Genomic DNA, 17,533 nt, shown 5'->3' with positions numbered 1-17,533 from the left:
GAGAAGCCATTCACAATTGTTTCAAGAAATATAATAAACCATGAGGTTGACGGGGAAATAATATACCCTTTTAAACTCTATGTGTAGTGTTTTTCTCCTTGCCTTTTAAATTTTCTTTTCTGGGCATACTTTTGGACTATTTACTTTAATAAAAGTAAACATTTCACCATATGCCATCTAGGAAAGGCGAGAAATCTAGCAGGAAATGGCCTACTTTGAACACAATCTGTGAAAGAGCTCCATGAGGAATGCCGTCATACACCCACACAAATATACACCACTTGGTTTCTTGCCCCAGGAACTGAACCTAGGACTTCTAGGTAGAGCTAAGGGAATTAATGCCAATTATAAAAAAGAAAAAAAAATCACAGCTATTTTGAGAGGAATCCTATCCACGTGAAGTTTAAGGCAATTACACTACTGGATCTGTTGATTACTCTAATTCCCAATGCTACGTTTCCTTTTCAGCTATGCAAGTCATTTACTAAACTTCACATTGAACACTTACTACATGTTGGCACTATGCCAGGTGCTAAGGGGACCAAAAAGATGAATTAGATGAATCTCTATCTTCTAGGAGTGGAGGATACGGAGGCAGGCACCGTTTACGAGGCTATTTGTCAGACCGTGCTGAGTGCTGTACTTTACAGAGGCAGAGGTAGCCTTCTCTGGGAGCACACACAGGGATGATTCCCCCTCCAGAGGGGAGTGAGGAGGATTTCCTAGAGAGGTGATGCTTTCTATGAGCTTTAAAGACACATGAGGACAGAGAGCCATGGAGGACACAGAGAATGCCATCCAAAGTAGGAGTATAAGCAAAGACTTGGAGGCTCCAAAATTCATGGCCCTCTTGGAGAAGAGAAAATAGTTCAACATAGCTGGTGTGCAGTGCACTCCAGTTTGCTTTTATTCTCTTGGACTACTTTGTATTATTTCTCATATGTCATGGTTTGGGCAGTGTTGGAAATGACCAAACAATGGAAACCGGTACTTGGATCCAAGCAGATGTGTTATTTGCAGGTGTTCCTTGGGGGCAGTGGTAGTTGGTACTACTCCATCTTTGCTCGCATCTTCCTATCCTGTTTTTCAGCATTCCCAATCTCCTGCCTTCCCCCAGAGAACCATGCTCTCTCTCTCTCTCTTTCTCTGTCTGTCTCTTCTTTTAAAATTGTGTTTGCATGAGCCAGCCCTGGTGGTCTGGTGGTTAAGATTTGGTGCTCTCACCACCATGGCCTCAGTTTATTTTGTAGTTGTGGAACCACACCACCCATCTGTCAGTTGTCATACTGTGGCAGCAGCTCACGTGAAGAACTAAAAGCTAACAACTAGGATACACAACCACGCACTGAAGCTTTAAAAAAATAGTTTTCACATATTCAGGGAGTGGCTGGTAGCTTCCTCAGAGCAGACACTATCTTATTCACCCAATATCCCCAATCCTACCACCTTATCTATGGCATTAGGTACTCTCATAATAACCAGAAAGAAAAAGTTCCCAGTGTAAATGTCCCAGTGCGACCGGGGAACTCCGAGTTGATACAAGGCATCTATTTTCCTGCCCGAACAGGAAATAGCATTTCTCACCTTCCTTCCAATTTGTATAAAATCATTAAGAAATAAAATCCAAGTTCTGCTTTAATTAGCTCACAAAACAGTTGATTGGGTCTACTCCTCTCTTTTCTGTAGAATTATTTACAGGCATATTTTAAAACTGTTTGGGGGAAAACGATCATGTCTTGTGTAGCCTGCCTTTGTTTTTTTAAGAGTTTATTATTTCAAGGGACAATTAAGGCAATCTGGGCCAGTGCTGAGACAGGAAACCAGAATTTAGAGAGACAAGACTCCACTCACCCTTTGGATTTAATTCTACCATTCTGTACAATAAGTACAAACCATATCTCCTGCCTCCATTCTTCAGGTTTGAAAGAGCTTGGCAGAGTCTAAAGGGGCCTCTGTTAGATATGTATTTCCCTAGAAAATGCTGATGGATTCCCCCCTGCTTTTTTAGTTATTTAAAGAAGAAAAGGGTTTTTTGCTGAACTGAAAGGAATAAGAAACATCTCATCGCGGCCAAAAATATTATTTTGATGTCTCTAATGTTTTTGTTCCATAAGAGCTTGAATGGTGCGCTAGAATGGGAAAGCTCAGGAGTTAATGGATCAGTTCAGACCCACTTCCTGGTTTTGCTATTAAAACCAGTGCTGCAATGTGCATTGAGTATGTTACTCCTCGTCCACCTTAAAAAACAAACGAGAAACTGAAATGTCTAGCAATTGAATTGAATAAATGATTGTGTATTCGTGTAATAAAATACTATACGGAAGATTAAGTGAATGAACTAGATCTACAGAATCACAAACACGTGTTAAGTGAAAAAGCAAAATAAGCAGAACTGAGTGATATATAGCGAATGGTGCTCTATGTATAAAGTTTGACAATATACAAAACAATCATATATAATTTCTGGGAAACATGCATATGTAGTAAATGTATAAACACATGCAAATTAGTCATAAATGCCAAATAAAGAGCATGATAAATTTTGAGGAGGAAGAGAGATTGGGATCCGGAGAAGTCCATGGAGGACTTTAAAAACAGCAGTAATGTTTTATGTGTTTAATAAAAATCTGCAGCCAAACGGCAAAATGTTGAGATTTGGTAAAGATGGGAGGTGAGTATGTAGGTGTTTGTAATATCATCCTTTATAAGTTTCTCTAAAATACTTTATGATTCTAAAAGTTATTAGGTGGGAGCTCGCTGTACATCTCAGCAGCTTTTCTGTAATTGTAAAATTAGTGCAAAAGAAAAAGTTTTAAAAAAAGTATTAGATCTGGAATTGGTTTACAACGGCTCTGTCTTTAGGTCTAATCAAAAGAATCAGAGCCTAAAATAGGAGGCTCTGAACCGAGCCCCAGAGAAAGAGCTCAGGTCAGGGAGTGATTCATTGTGTCCGAAAGATTTCTCAGAGAAGGGAGCGTCCAAGCTGAGCCTTGATTCTCAGGGAGAATTTTGATTAATGAAGGAAAGAACAAAGGGCATGCCCAGGCAGTGGCAACAAGTGACATGTCTGAGGAGTAACAAGTGGCCAGATGTGGCTGAAACATGAGTTACCTGGAGCAGTGGAGGAGGAAATGAGATGGAGCCAAAACTGGGTTTCTGAGGAGGACCTGGCATGCTGTGCTTAGGAAGGTGGACTTTATACTGTGGAGATGACCAAGGTTTCCATGGGTGATGACACAACCCACCTGTTCAGCAGCATGGAGAATGGCCGAGAAGTGTTGAGGCCATCAAGAAAACCACTTAGAGGTGATGAGACCCTAAGGTCAGAGAGATGACCCCTTTGAGGTCCAGAAAGATCCAGGACCAATGAGACCTGCTTCTTTGCCTCTCTCTTTTCCACTCTTTGTCTTTTTCAAGACTTCTGCCAAAGCTTTCAGTTTCTTTATGAAGACCATCAAATATTCCACCCAGGAGAGAGGCTATTTTTAAAAACGAGATGCGGCATGTTCTGTGGGAAGGTCATCAGTAATAGAGCCTCAAACTTCCTATCTCTTTTGTGAATCTTGACAGCCAGAAAAGAAGCATACATTATCTTTTACACAGACTCCCTGGAAGGAATTGATGTTCTTTCCTCCGGAGCGGTAATGGGGTCTCTATAGAAAGAAGCCTCTTCCCGCGACATGTGACCTCTTTTCATTCCCTTACAAAGGAGCTGCTTTGTGCCTGCAAAGGGCACTGGGGCCACCAATTTAATCATTTTGAATATCACTGTTGCACAGTATTGTACTCTTTTGCAGTCTCTCCCGTGCATCTTTAATGACCTTTCTTCAGAGAAAGTGGGATAAAAGCCGTCTGATCAGGACTTTCTTCCAGCTGATCAGTCTCTTATTGAAATGGTGCCAGCTCCTGCAATCCTCGGAACTCTGGGCTGAGAGTCAGGATACCGGGTTTTTAACTTGCTCTAAGGCCTAAGACCTTAGCTTCCTTATCTCTAAGACAGAGAACATTATTTAGAAACCCTCTAAGCCATTTCAAATCCTAAGTTTGTGTGACTCTGTGACACCTTAAGGTCTGAAGAGGGACTTTCATCATTTACTCATATATTGTGACCATCTGCTGAGTGCTAAGCAGTGCATGCAAGCACTTGGAGGAGCTATTAGAGAAAAAGTGTTGACCTGTGAGAAGTTCTTCCAAATTTACACTTGGAGGGAACAAAGTTGAAAAAAATTGAAGGTAAATGCTAAGAAGTTTATGTACTTCAAAAAATTTTAATTTAGTTTTGCTCACAAAGACAAGAATTCAGTAAAGAGAACACTGGAATTTGAATCCAAACTTGCAAGAACGTGAAAGCTTTATCAAGTCAGGCTGCCTGTCACACTTGAGTTAAAAAGAGCGCTTATCTTCCAACCTCAGTTTCTCTTTCTGTCAAATAGCGATAATGCTTATCTCTCAAGAGTTAGCAGGGAACAAATGAGATAATGAATTTGATAACACTTTATGTGAAAGAAGCTCTAAACGCATGTGAGAAATTCTTTTCACTACTAAAATTTGTTTAAGTTATTGATTCAGACTTTCTTGGAGTGTAGCACACATGCCAGGTACTGTGTGCAGTGCTCCAATTAGGTTTATTTTTCAATACTCACAGCTAGCTTTCTCTTTCTTGATTCACCTATTGGGGATGAGCCTCACGAAGCAGGCTGGTGTAGACATGCACTTCAGCCTTTGGGCAGGTTTTCCAGATAAGACAGGTCATTATTGCTGCTCCCCCCTCTGTAAATGCCAATGAGTCTCAGCTTCAGGAAGAATACAACTAAAGGCAGTGTCGTGTGCTTGGAAAGCACCAGAACCAGAGCCAGAAATCCTGTGTTCTGGGTCTGTGTTACTAACTCTGCCAGGAAACCCTGGACAAGTCACTTTATCTTTCTATTTCTCACTAAAAAATAAAGGAGTTGAACAAAATGGTCTCTTAGCATCTCCTTGAGACCTAATTTTTAAAAATTTTTACCATTTGTTATGGGTTGAATTGTGATTCCCCCATAAAAAAAAAAATCTCATGTTGAAGTCCTAACCTCAGATTGTGATGTTATTTGGAAATGGAGTCATTGCACGTGTACTTAGTTAAATTAGCATGAGGTCATACTGGAGTAGAGCGGGCCTCTAGGCTAATAGGACTGGTGTCCTTATAAAAGGGGAAATTTGGACATGGACATGCACACCAGGAGAACGTTCTGTGAAGATGAAGGCAGAGCTAGAGATGATGCAGAGAAACCAACGAACACTAAAGACATCAGAAAACCACCAGAAGCTAAGAGGGAGACAAGGAACAGATTCTCCTCCGTAGTCCTTTGAAGGAACCACCCCTGCTGACACCTTGATCTTGGGCTTCCAGCCTCCAGAACTGTGAGACAATAAATTCTGTTGTTCAAGCCCCCCAGTTTGTGGTACTTGTTAGAGCTGACCTAGAAAACTAACATAATGTTGGAGAGTCAAAGCACTGCCAACAGTGGGAAAATATAAATGTTGTTCCAGTTCAAGTAAAGAAAATTATATCTTACTTTGTACATAACTCTTTGTGCAAGCTAATCCATTTTAGTTGTAATAGAAAGCAGAGTTCCATTTTAATAACTTTGGCAGTTAATTTCTTCTTCTCCCCAAAGACTGTTTGAACATCACAATGTTTTGACTTGCAGCTCAAGAAACTTAAAACCACATGAGAAAACTCTTACTCATGCCTCTTTATATAGCCAGAGAGGAGCACGGCATTTAAAAATGGAGCCACTTGCACGTGGAAGTTACTGTGTTTACAGAATCTTTCCTCCTGGATGCAGGATTCAGCAGTTTCTTGCCACTAATGTTATCCCTCCCAAAGCAAGCTCAGCAGGTTCTGTGGGCTTGTCTTGAAGATCAGGTTCTGTTCAGTACAGTAGCTATGCTTAGAACCCAGCTGTGTTTATCGATTAATGCGGGGAGAATTCACTCAGGCATGTGAAAAATGATCTGGTTTATCCAAAAGTAAAGTGCTGGTCATGTTTAATAGGCATAAGGTAATTCAGTGAGAAGCAATCAACTAAATGTTCACGTTGAAGGACAAAAAGGATTTGTATGTGTTTCTGATTAAAAAAAAATTCACTTTCTGTTTAATTAGCTATTCTGCTCTAAGGGATGTTTTTACTAGAGACAACTGTTAAGTCTGTTCTGGGAAACTGAGCCCTAGAAATTATAAGTTATTAAATAATGGAGCGTTGTATATGAATTAAATAATTGAGCTGGGGGACAAGACATTGAGTGATTTTCTCCTGTCGTGAATAGGGATGAAGAGGGCCAGCCAAGTCTATATTTCCTTGGGTGGTTTTTTATCTTCCTTATTAGAAGAAAGGAAGACAAGATCTTAAAGCAGAAATCAGAAGGGAGAAGGACAAAACTGTTAAAGACAGCACCAAAAGGTGAACTAATAAAGTCTTTCTCATGATTGGCTCAATATCTGTTCGGGCCATTATTAGAGGAATCTTGTGGGAGGCAAGTATGATCTTCCAAGAGGATGTGATACTAAATTACATTTCTTATGATTTAAAAATAATCAGAGCTCCATATTAGATGAGGAGTAGGCTAAATTAGTCCAAGAGTTAGTAAAATCAGGCAAATGATAGATATATTTATTCCTTAAGCTGATGATTTCCAAATTGGAATATGCAAGACAATCTATAGGGATCCAGGAGGAAAAGATTCATCTCTTTAATTGGCAACTACTTGAGTGCCTACTATGTGCTTGGAACTGAGGATATAGCAGTGAAAAACAACAACAATAGAAACGGATGGAAAAGTCTGTACCCTCAGGAATTTTACATTCCAATGAGAGGAAATAGATTATCAATATATATAACATTATATGTAAGATAAATATCAGATTATCAACATATATCACAATATAAACGTTGTTAGTCAGGGTCCTGGAAAGAAACAGTTGGCACAGTATTTATAGAGGGCCAGGTAGAGTTTAAGAGAAACCAACAAGGAATGGTGAAACACCCTAGGGGCTACCAATAGTGGGGAGCTCTCTCCTCCAGGGGAGGGAGCAGTGACCCAAATCAAGAGAGAGCAGCAGCTGTGGACGTAGGAGGGCACCCAACAGGAGAGGTGGCCCTGGGAGACGACAGCAGTTATTTCCAGCCTCTGGGCCTACACTGATAGTTGCGGAGGGAATAAACGCCCAGGCTTCTCTCTCCTCTCACCATCCCGTCCTCTGCTTGTGCCTCCCATTGGCCAAACTCAACTGAAAGCCAGAGCACAAAGGAGCCCAGTGCATGTAATCCATGCAGGACAGCCTCCTAGGGTATAGAAAAGGGTAGAGATGGGGGAGGAGGTATCCCCAGGGTAAACGGAGAACACCCAGTCCCAGTACTCTACAAGCGGCAGCACTGGGAAAGATTGTAATCTTCCATAGGGCAGTCAGGGAAGGCCTTCTGAGAAAGTGGCTTTTGAGCAAAGACCTGAAGTAGTGAGGGTATGAACAGAGTGGCTAGCTGAAGGAGAGGCATCAGGTGCAGAGACCGTGAGCTGGGAACATGCTTGGCAAGGTCAAGGGTCAGCAAGGAGGTTGGTGTGGCTGCAAGTGAAGGAGAGAGGATGCTGGCTGATATTCACTGTCTTCGAAGATACCCAGTACTAGTAATAATTAATACAACAGCATCCATATCTAATTTATGAATAAATATTTATATATGGGCATTGCATATTGAACTTTTTTTGCTGATATGGCTATGCCATCTAAAATTGTGGCAATCGCTGCCTTCACCTGAGTTACTTTAAGATGTTGCAGGTGAGAGATCTTTTTATAATGGAAAGCTGCATAGGGACAACAAAGTCCCACTAGTCCAGTGCCCATTTTACAGAATAAGATTAGCCCAAGGTCACACTAGGGAATGTGACCGTGAGCTCAGGTTCGCTGAAGTTCTTGTTCAGCACTTTCTTCCTTCTGTCATGCTCCCTTCCTGCCTTATCATGTGTTGAAGGTCAGCTGTCTTAATCAGGAGTTTTATTTTGGCTTATACATTAAATGAACATTCTCCGGGTATGGAATTTTGGCCACATTCAGAGACCAACCGTTTTGCCTCTGCCATAGAGCCTCACTCACACAGCTGTAAGTGGAAATTTTGACAAAGGAATCAAGGTGTAGAAATCTCAAACATATGTGCGGATACTCAAACACTGTCATTTTCTGACAGGTACTTACAGCATGATGGAAGGCAGAGGCGCAGAGTTAAAATTAATTCATGAATGGGCTTGAAAATAGAAGTGTAAATGAGGCCATAATTAAAGTTTTTGCTAATTCTTCTTCCCAGCTGTGGACTTTCATGTGAGTTGGTTTTAGCTATATTTAGCTAAAAAGTTAAATTTTAGATGCAGTAGCATATATGCCTTTGAATTATGCATATTATATAAATGTTTTGGGTTTCAAATTGTGGCAGAAGCATCAAAAAAATGCATCTTGTTTTATAGTTATTGCAATCCCAGCTAAATATGGGCAGAAAAAGTCAGACTGTCCTGGTTACATATGTTAAAGATATTTTAAGAGTTATGCTAACAGGGATAATAAAGTTTTCTCTCAGAGATCACACTATCGTCTTATTTTATACTTAACCATTTCCTTTATTTTTCTCAAATTATAAGACACATGCTTGCCACTTATAAAAGCCTTTGCTTTTATCACTCAATATAGCATGAACATCTTTCAGGACAGTAATATTGATCTGTCACATTCTTTTTAAAAATGCAAATTATCCATACATTTTTAGCACATGAATACATCTTCCAAAATGTAAACATAACATGAACAATATTGGAAAAGCCTGTGTAACTCCCTTACAAGTAACAAATTGTATCACTTAGGGCCCAGTCAAGAAAATAGAAATCACGTAATTATTTCAACAGAGATAATTTAATATAAAATAATTGTTTCATCAGAGAGTTGGGGAAAAAAACGGACCCTGGAGTCATAATAAAAGAAATTAGCTACCACCTCCGGGCTGAGAGAAATAGGAGAAGAGACTAGGATGGGAATTTAGAAGCTTGGCGGAGGAGGCCACGGAACTGGGCACGCAGAGCAGGGCTGCTAATGAGGGCTCATGAGGTCGGAGGAGGCCCCTGTCATCTGGGACCCAGACCTGTGGGGAGTGCGGCCAGCTGGTTGGTGTTGGTATCTCAAAGGGGTGCAGTGAAGCTGGGTGAATGGGAGGGAAAACCTGCAAAGTGGAGCCAAATGCTCCTGCCAGGGTGAAGCCCCATCAACTGGAACAGGACGGAAGCAGAAAGGAACAGCTCCTTCCCCTCCAGCCTTCCAGTGTCCCTCTGGATTTCCCCATGGGCAGAGTCTGCTGCAATGAGCTGATAAAGCAGAAACGTGGCTTCTTGAGGCCCAGCAGCAGCATCACAGGCAGAGTGCAGAAGAGCAGATTGGAAGCTGCGAGAACTTCGCATGTGGTCATTCCAGGCTAAGTGTCAGCATTGCTGGGATTGTTGCTAAGTCCCAGCACTATAAGAAATTCCACCGTGTCCAAGCTCAGGTCTAGCTCAGTTTCCTGGGCCCCTTCACGAGCTGAATGAAGATGGATCTGTTCGTTGTGTGCCAAGGCCCCCAGGCATGGATCTAGCTATGTGTGTTTGGTCTAACGCCACCCACCCTTTCGTTTCTCCTCGAGTTTCTTAAACCTTCCTAGTGTCTGTGGAAAAGGCATGTTTCGTGTTCCAGGAGCAGACCCTGACAGTGGCAGATAAGTCCTGTCATGTTATACTATAGGGATTTGCAAGCAGAATGTTTAAAAGTTCTTGGAGAGGCCAATAAATGTCATCACAGCCACCTCCTTCTTCATCTCGCGATTACCAAGGTCTGTTGAGTGCACCGTGGCCTCTCCAAGTGGCATTGCTGGGAGCAGCTTGAAAGGAGCAGAAAGTTTTTAATCAGAAAGAGATAATGACTTAATTGATGTTACAAAGTCCCGCGTTGTTCAGCTATGACATGCACAGTTTTACTCCAGCTCCAAAAAGGCCCCCTGTCTCACTTTAAGAATTCAGAGGATAGTGTCATATTAAGTGAAGTTAAACATCTGTCTGTTTGCTGGGAGAATAATTTCCCTGAGTATAATGTTCCTTTACAATTGAGTGGGAGTGTTTGCACAGCACTAATATAGTCTGCAAAGAGACCCACAAGGTCACGTCTACACTGACGAGAACGTATGTTCTGTTTACAAACCTCAGACAGGTGAAGCTCCGTCAGGTTTAATGAGGCCCTGCCGTTCGCCACCTGATAGAAATTTGGGCTGCTTCTTCCAGTCTTTCATCACCACACAGATAAAGGAGGCTTAGAAAGTCTAGACAAAATCTTTGATTTATTTTTTTGGCATACGAAGATGCATCCTAAAATCAAGATTTTGCATTGTAAAAAGTGCCCGAAGGTCTCTGTGGAACAAAGTGGATTCTACCTACAGAAATTCATAAATAATTACCTTCTAAAGGCCAAGGAAAAAAGATCTGTCTTATTTGAGAGAATTGAAACATTAATCCTTATTTTTTTAACTGTTTTTCCCTTTCCTTATCAATCTTTCATGTTTCGATTAAGATATCTGAATTGTTCTCACTGACAGAAATGCGTGACTGTATTTGTGTGCAATGAGAGCAAGAGGGAGTGAGCAAGAAGACGAGAAAGACTCCTCAGTGTGGTGTGGGGATACTCAGAGTTTGTGGTCGGGAATCCTCCTTTGTTCATCAAACACTTGATTTTCCATTATCACACTATAAGCTACAAGGAATATTAGGACATAAAAACGTGGTTTCTGCCATTATCTCAAGAGATATTACAAGAGGTGGCATAAGAATGACATTGGATACAACGGAATTTCAGAGGAAGAAGAGAGTACCACTTCCTGAGGCAGGAAGGGGCAGTGAGGAAAATTCCCAAAGGCTAAGATGGTTGAGTTCAGCCTTGGAGAATGAGTGGGATTTTAATGAGTAGGCATATGAGGCAAACAGCATAGCGTGATGAAGAGAAGAAAGCCCTAGGATACACTGGGAGTGGTGGAGATCTTGTTCAGCTGGAGGCCAAGGTGCATGAAGAAGAGCATGGGACTCTGGTAAGCCCCAAAGACGGCTTGCTGCCAGCCAGTGGAGGGTCTTGAAAGCTAGACAAAGGGAGGCCACAGTGAAGATCAATGTAGGGAAGGGGAAGCAGGGAGAAACTGAAAGTTGTCAGCCCTCTTAGTGGATGATTCGTTTAGACAGGAGGATTCAAAGATGTACAGAAGGAACGAAAAGGGAGAAACGTGGAAGAGACTTCATTCTTCATGTTTTGTAAATCCTGGGTTTTTCCCTCTGCTGTCCTTGGAGCCCTATCCTGTGCTGTAATGGCAGATGGCCTGAGCCCTGGGACCTTTATCAGCTGGTCTTGAGGTCCAGGTTGGTGGTACGTTAGCTCTTCTCACCATAGGCTCTTTCTTTCCTTAGTCCCTTCCACTTTGTCTGGTTTTTTTTTGTTTTTTAATTTTTTACTTTGCCTGCCACCTTTTTTGGGATAGTTTGGATACAGTCCTCCTCTGGCTTGAATTTCTGATCTAGCACAAGTTTTGAGCATTCTGCCACCCCTCCTAGGAGTGCATTTGCATGCGTCTGGTCATAAGTGCCAAGTTGTAGTTCAGAGTGTAGGATTGTGATACATGTAATACCGGTTGTGGGGTGCAGGAGAGGTAAACAGAAAGAGTGAGGGAGGGAAACGCAGACCACCTAGTAAAGGAACCCGGCAGGAACGAGGCTTAAAAGGCAGGTGAAAAGATGTAGAAAAGCAATTTAGCCAACCTCAAAATTTTGCACAAGCCTAGCTCCCCTAAGTGGTTTGACTCTGATCCTTTGATGACAGTCCTGGGAAATGAGATTGCTAATCCCTGTGTTAAATGGCAGAACTCATTGGGGTGGGAAAAGACAGAGCAAACTCAGCTTAGCTGGGCGTAACGCACACCTTCCAGAAGGCCCTGGACCCACAGGGTAAAGAGCCTCAGCCCTGCTGAATCTTCTGCCCCAGCCCAGAGAGAGTCTGCCTTTGCTTAAGCAGAATTCAGTATGAGAGGATAAAATTCAACATGTACCAGCCATCAGTTTCAGTTTTTCTTCAAAGAGACACGAAGGCCTGGGGGTCCCAGCAGGGACACTGACCCCTTCCTTGATGGAGCCCCTACTCTCCAGGGAAGCTAATGCTCTGGGCCTCAGGCCTCAGACCACCTGACCCATCAAACCCAGTCCCTTTTAAACATCAATCAGCAGCTGAACTCTCCTGTTATTTATTTCCTCTTCTTTGGTTTTTCTTGAGACTAGAATAGATTTGTTAGCCAATTGGGGTAAAACCCTGCCACTTAACTAAATCCCTGTTAACTTCTCATGTCCAAGGGTGGGGATGAAAAGGAAGAAGTTTTGCTCCGTATCTTGAGGTTTCTCACTCTCCTGCTCGGCCATTGCTAAGTCTGACCGTCATTTGCCTCTTTTCTTAGAGAGCCAGGCTGATCACCTGCATTTCACTCCTGGACGTGCCCAGATCATCGCAGTGGCCCAGAAATTTGGAAAGTGGGTGCAGAGAGTGCGACAATTTTTCTTTATCATTCTCACTCTGAGAACAGACATGATTAGAAAATTAATCTCAGTGTGACGGAATATAATTCTTTGGAGGGTTAAAATTTGACCCAAATGACAGTCTTTAAATTTTTTTTTTAATTGTAAAAGTACCACCTGCTTATTGCAGAAAGCTTGGAACATAGGAACACACTTGCATATACATTAATATTCACCTATAATTCCACTATCCAGAGACAACTTCTATCCACGTTTTGGTTATTTTTTCTCCCTCTAGTACACATTCTTTTATCTATTTGAAACAGTATTCTATGTAAAAATTTGCTATGTAGTTAAAATTTATGTTAATGACTGCACAAATATTCTTTATGTGGATGTACCTAATTTACTAACCCATCCCCCTGTTATTGTTGCATGTTTAGATTGTTTTCAGTGCTTACTTATTATAAATTATGTTCTGGTGAAGATCTTTATGCACAAAGCATTTTGGTTTTTAAATGCGGTTTATGGTTTCTAAAGTAATGAAGACTATGGACTCTTCTGGTGAGGTGGGGGTCCTACTACAGAGGCAGGCCCCTAAGGGGTGTGGTCTGGTGGCTGGCAGTGCCTGTGGGAGGTCACATGCTGGTCCAAACCGCATGGCCCTGTGTCAGGTGCACCTTCTCAAACCCAGAAACAGGATAGTCTTGGTATAGCCACAGATGATCAGGCCCTGGGGGCTGATTAACTGGGGCTCGTTAAAATAGCACAGCACGATGACTAAGCCGCCATGACAGTTTATAAGGGGGAAATTGGGAAATCCCGCCTCCCAGTAGCGAAACTATTCCTGTCTACCATCTAAAACAACTTTTTTCTTTCTTGAGATTTATAATGTTTGGAAACATGTATCAGAGGGTTCTTGGTGGACACGGAATTAGACCAAAAGAAGGCAGGTGAACTTGAGGGCTCCGGTGAGTCCTGATGAAATATTTCTACCCTCCCAAGAAACACCTTTCTGTGCCTCTCTCGTGTGGCAGGGCAGGAAGCAAAGTGTGGATGTTTGTTTTTCTGTTTTATTCTTTCTTACCCACCCTTTAGTTGATATGTTTTTCTCCTTAGATCTGTCATTGTTCAGGTCACATTGCTGACCTTGTGACTCTGGGAGACCTATTCTCTCCCAATATGTGTTCATTTTATCAGCTGGTTTTTCCCATTAGTATGGTCTATGAGCAACCTGCACTGGAAGCGGCTGGGCTGCTTGTTAATAATGCAAACCCCTGGATCCCACATAGATTTATCTAATCAGAATCTCTGGTATGGGGTTCCTAATCAGCTCTTTTGATGAGCTCCCCATTTGATTGTTATGTATCCTTAAAGATCAAGAATCAAGGTGAGGAAGATCACAGATCACATGTGTTTAAGGGGTGCAGGTTCTGGAACCAGACCACCTGGCTTTGAATCCTAGCCGAACTACTTACCATCTGTGAAACTTAATCTCCCTCTGTTTCAGTTTGCTCACCTGTTAAATGGGGATGATAGTTGTATTCACATGTTAGGACTGTTGTGAGGATTAAATGAGTTAATTCATACATAAACACTTATAACAGGGCCTAGAATGGAGTTAGCACTTAATAAAGGTTAATTTTTCAACCACAGCATTAGGGCAACTCTCCATTTAGAGCATCCTACAAAGACTTGTAACCCTTTAACTGTCTCTCCCCCCCACCCCCCGTTTTTTTTTTTTTCCTGAGGAAGATTTGCTCTGGGCTAACATCAGTTGTCAATCTTCCTGTTTTTGCATGAGGAAGATTTGCCCTGAGCTAACATGTGTGCCAATCTTCCTCCGTTTTGTATGTGGGTTGCTGCCACAGCATGGCTGCTGACAAGTGGTATAGGTCCACGCCCAAGAACTGAACTCAGGCCACCAAAGTGGAGCAAGCCAAACTTAACCACTAGGCCACAGGGCTGTCCCCTCCTTTTCTTTTCAAACATTGAACAGGACAGTGTACTTCTTATCTCCTCAGTGAACAAGCATTACCTGAGTGCCCCTATGCTCATAGCTTCTTGCTCTGCACAGAAATTAGTGCCTCATCACTGCACACTGGCTCCATTGGTGTTTGTTTATAGTGATCAGTAATCCATCACTTCTGATTGCTTCTGGATTTGGGTTTTGCTTCTTCCTAGAAGATCAAAGAGAAAGTTAAAAGAGTTGCCTGCTTCTGAGAGAAGAGGGTAAACATTCTCATGTTTGGTGACCCAGACTTTGCACAAGGGTTTTTTGTTGAAATGCCAAATTGTTGATGAAACCGTGTACTGCCACATCACAGAAGAGTGGAAGTACATGTTTCGAGAACATACTTTATAAACCTTAAAGTGTTCCAGAGTGAGGGCTTTGCCGATTTTTCTGATTTCCCAGTGCATAGACAAGGCAGAAAGGCCGGAGGGGGCAGCCTTATCACGAATTAACTGGGAGCTGAGGCTCAGGCCACTTACAGGGGAAACTTTTAAGGATGTATCACTGCTGATTAAATTCCTGAGCAGTCTCCTAGGCAGCTGGGCCTTTAAAACTCGAATGCTTTTTTAATCTCTTGTCACCATGAACTGGTGTTTCCTCGGGGCACTTAGAGTTCTTCTCAGCGAAGACCAGGAGCCGCCAACTATAATGAGGAAACTTCAGATTCTCACTATTTCAAAAAGAAGATGTTAGACTTTAATGTTCCCAGCCATTGATTTGAGAGTCTTGGATCAGTCTCTAAAAAAAAACCTTCACTTGGATCAGTATGAATTTCTTTTGCTGCTTTGCCACGGATCTCCTGGGGAGGCTGCAAGTTGGAGTATGGTTTGTTAAGCACCTCGCTTTTTCTTTAAGAAACAACGATAAAGGGAAAGGCCAACATCCATGCTATCTGTTTGAGTAAGCATTACAACAAAGATCTTTTCCTTGTATTTAGTGCATGAACTTGAGTTGTCCTACCAGGAGAGCAAAATTGTCCTGAAATGCAGAGATCCAACTAACTAAGAGAGTGCTGGTCATTTGTAAGCATATTGCAGTGTAAACATGAAGAATTAAGAAACTAAGAATGTGTGACAGTTTACAAAGCACTTTCACATTAGTTTATCATTGAATCTTTGTATAAGGCTGTGTGGAAATGAGAAATGCCTTTAAAAATGGAAACATAAGTGCCAGCACAGGTAGGCATTCTTGTATGTTCTAAAGCCATAGTGACCAATGTCAGGGTCTCCTGTGGTGGTGCCATTTTAGTTCTTTTTCCAATCTGATCATTTGATACAGCCATCAGTCTCCCTTTCATGATTAGTACAAACGTGGATCAAATGTCTGCCTCAGGGCTCTGCTTTTAAAAGCTCAGAGCATACCATGCTCATGGACATAGAAATGAATAAAATATTGCTCTGTCTCCTTATTGTCTAACTCATGAAATTCCTTTATTCCCCTTCCTCCTGCCCACTGCAAATCTCCTCACTAACTTTCTTCCTTTGATTTTTGCATCTTGAATCATTCTTCTTTCTTTATTCCATTTGGTAACCCAACTTTGGATTTTTGCCTTGATAAGAATGCCATCAAATCCCCACTGGGTCTGATATTCGCACTTCACAACCTGGGTTAAAACAACCATGTCCCTGAGATCGGGCCTTATCTCCCACTTCATCTGGGGAGAGTGATCAGATGTTAAATAGACATCCTGAGTAAATGCCTAATACTGGGCCTGTCACAAAGTAGATGCTCGGTAAAATGACAGTCCTCCCCACTCCTCCCCCTTTGCCTCTTCTTCTACTAGTATATATCAGGTCTTGAGTATTTTTTATGCCTTTTTTTATTTAAACAACATTGCCTATGAATTTGCTATATACGAGGCACTGTGCTTAACAATGGTGATTTAGGGACGGAAATCTGTTTTCAAGAAATATCGATTGTAGTTAGGGAGACAGGCATGTGCAAAATTCCAAGAAGATGTGAGTATTAGTATAGAGGAGTGCTCAAGGTGCACAGGGATGGGTCATGTGATGCCGTCAGAGAGAGTGGAGAGTAGAGGGAAGAGCAGATGAGAAAATCTTACCAGGGTCTCTTGACTTGCATCTTGAAAGTTGAGAATGTGCTCTCTGCATGGGCAATGGGGAAGGGCATTCTAGGCAGTGGAGCCACTGCGGGCAAAGCATGTGAGTGGAACTGCGAGGAGCTTCATAGGGCGGGACAGATATTTGGGCACTGGGTGGTGAGGAGGGTCAAAATAGCACTAAATCCATTTCACTGCTGTGTCTTTTAAAATACAAATGCTTTTCTTTAAAAGCCCCTTGGAGAGATTTAATCTTGGTCAGTCACTTCACGAATCATCTCTTATAGGCCTAGGCCCTGTAGTCAGGTGCTGTACGTGTTCGAGTTCCTGATCTTGAGGTGCTTGCTTTTGCTTAGAAAATGGTACTAATGCATTTGCAAAACGGTGAACAATATCGCTGTGCATAGTTAAGTACAAAATGGTCTGGCATGTAACCAGCTCCTCTAGAAATCCAGAGTGATGGCTTGAATAGTAGAGCATGACTTAATGGAGGGATTGGGATTTAGATTAGGAATTGTAGGATGCGCAGGATTTGACTAGGGGTAGCTCAAGAGAGAAAAGAAGAATAAAAATGTGCAATCTCAAGATTCGAACTCATTGAACTAGAGAGGAGAATAGTGGTTACCGGGGCTGGAGAGTGGGGACTTGTAAGTCAAAGGGTACACACTTTGAGTTACAAGCTGAATAAATCTTGGGGATGTAATGCATAACATGGTGATTATAGCTAATAATACTGTATTATATACTTGAAATTTGCTAAGGAAGTAGATCTTAAGTATTCTTACCACAAAAAAAAAGAAGGTAACTATGTGGATGGGTTAATTAACTTGGTTGTAGTAACCATTTTACAATGTATATGTGTATTAAATCATCAC

General features: G+C 41.9%; 1 protein-coding gene and 1 long non-coding RNA gene across 4 annotated transcripts in view; one reads left to right on the top strand and one right to left on the bottom strand.

The window, feature by feature from the left end:
• The window catches only part of CA10 (carbonic anhydrase 10), a 476,991-nt gene that overhangs the window by 171,361 nt on the left and 288,097 nt on the right, over positions 1-17,533 (top strand). The gene's annotated exons all lie outside the window — the stretch shown is intronic.
• The window catches only part of LOC139074065 (uncharacterized), a 28,244-nt gene continuing 19,627 nt past the window's right edge, over positions 8,917-17,533 (bottom strand). The window contains exons 2-4 of the long non-coding RNA XR_011523391.1: positions 14,624-14,765; positions 14,064-14,104; positions 8,917-9,929 (exon numbers count right to left, since the gene is read on the bottom strand). This is a non-coding gene — a long non-coding RNA (uncharacterized lncRNA). The remainder of the gene's footprint in view (positions 9,930-14,063; positions 14,105-14,623; positions 14,766-17,533) is intronic.

The sequence above is a fragment of the Equus przewalskii genome, chromosome 10 (assembly GCF_037783145.1).
Source record: "Equus przewalskii isolate Varuska chromosome 10, EquPr2, whole genome shotgun sequence".
In the NCBI taxonomy this organism is placed as follows: Eukaryota; Metazoa; Chordata; class Mammalia; order Perissodactyla; family Equidae; genus Equus; species Equus przewalskii.
The sequence above is the reverse complement of the archived record's forward strand: the minus strand, read 5'-3'. Positions and strand labels throughout refer to the sequence as shown.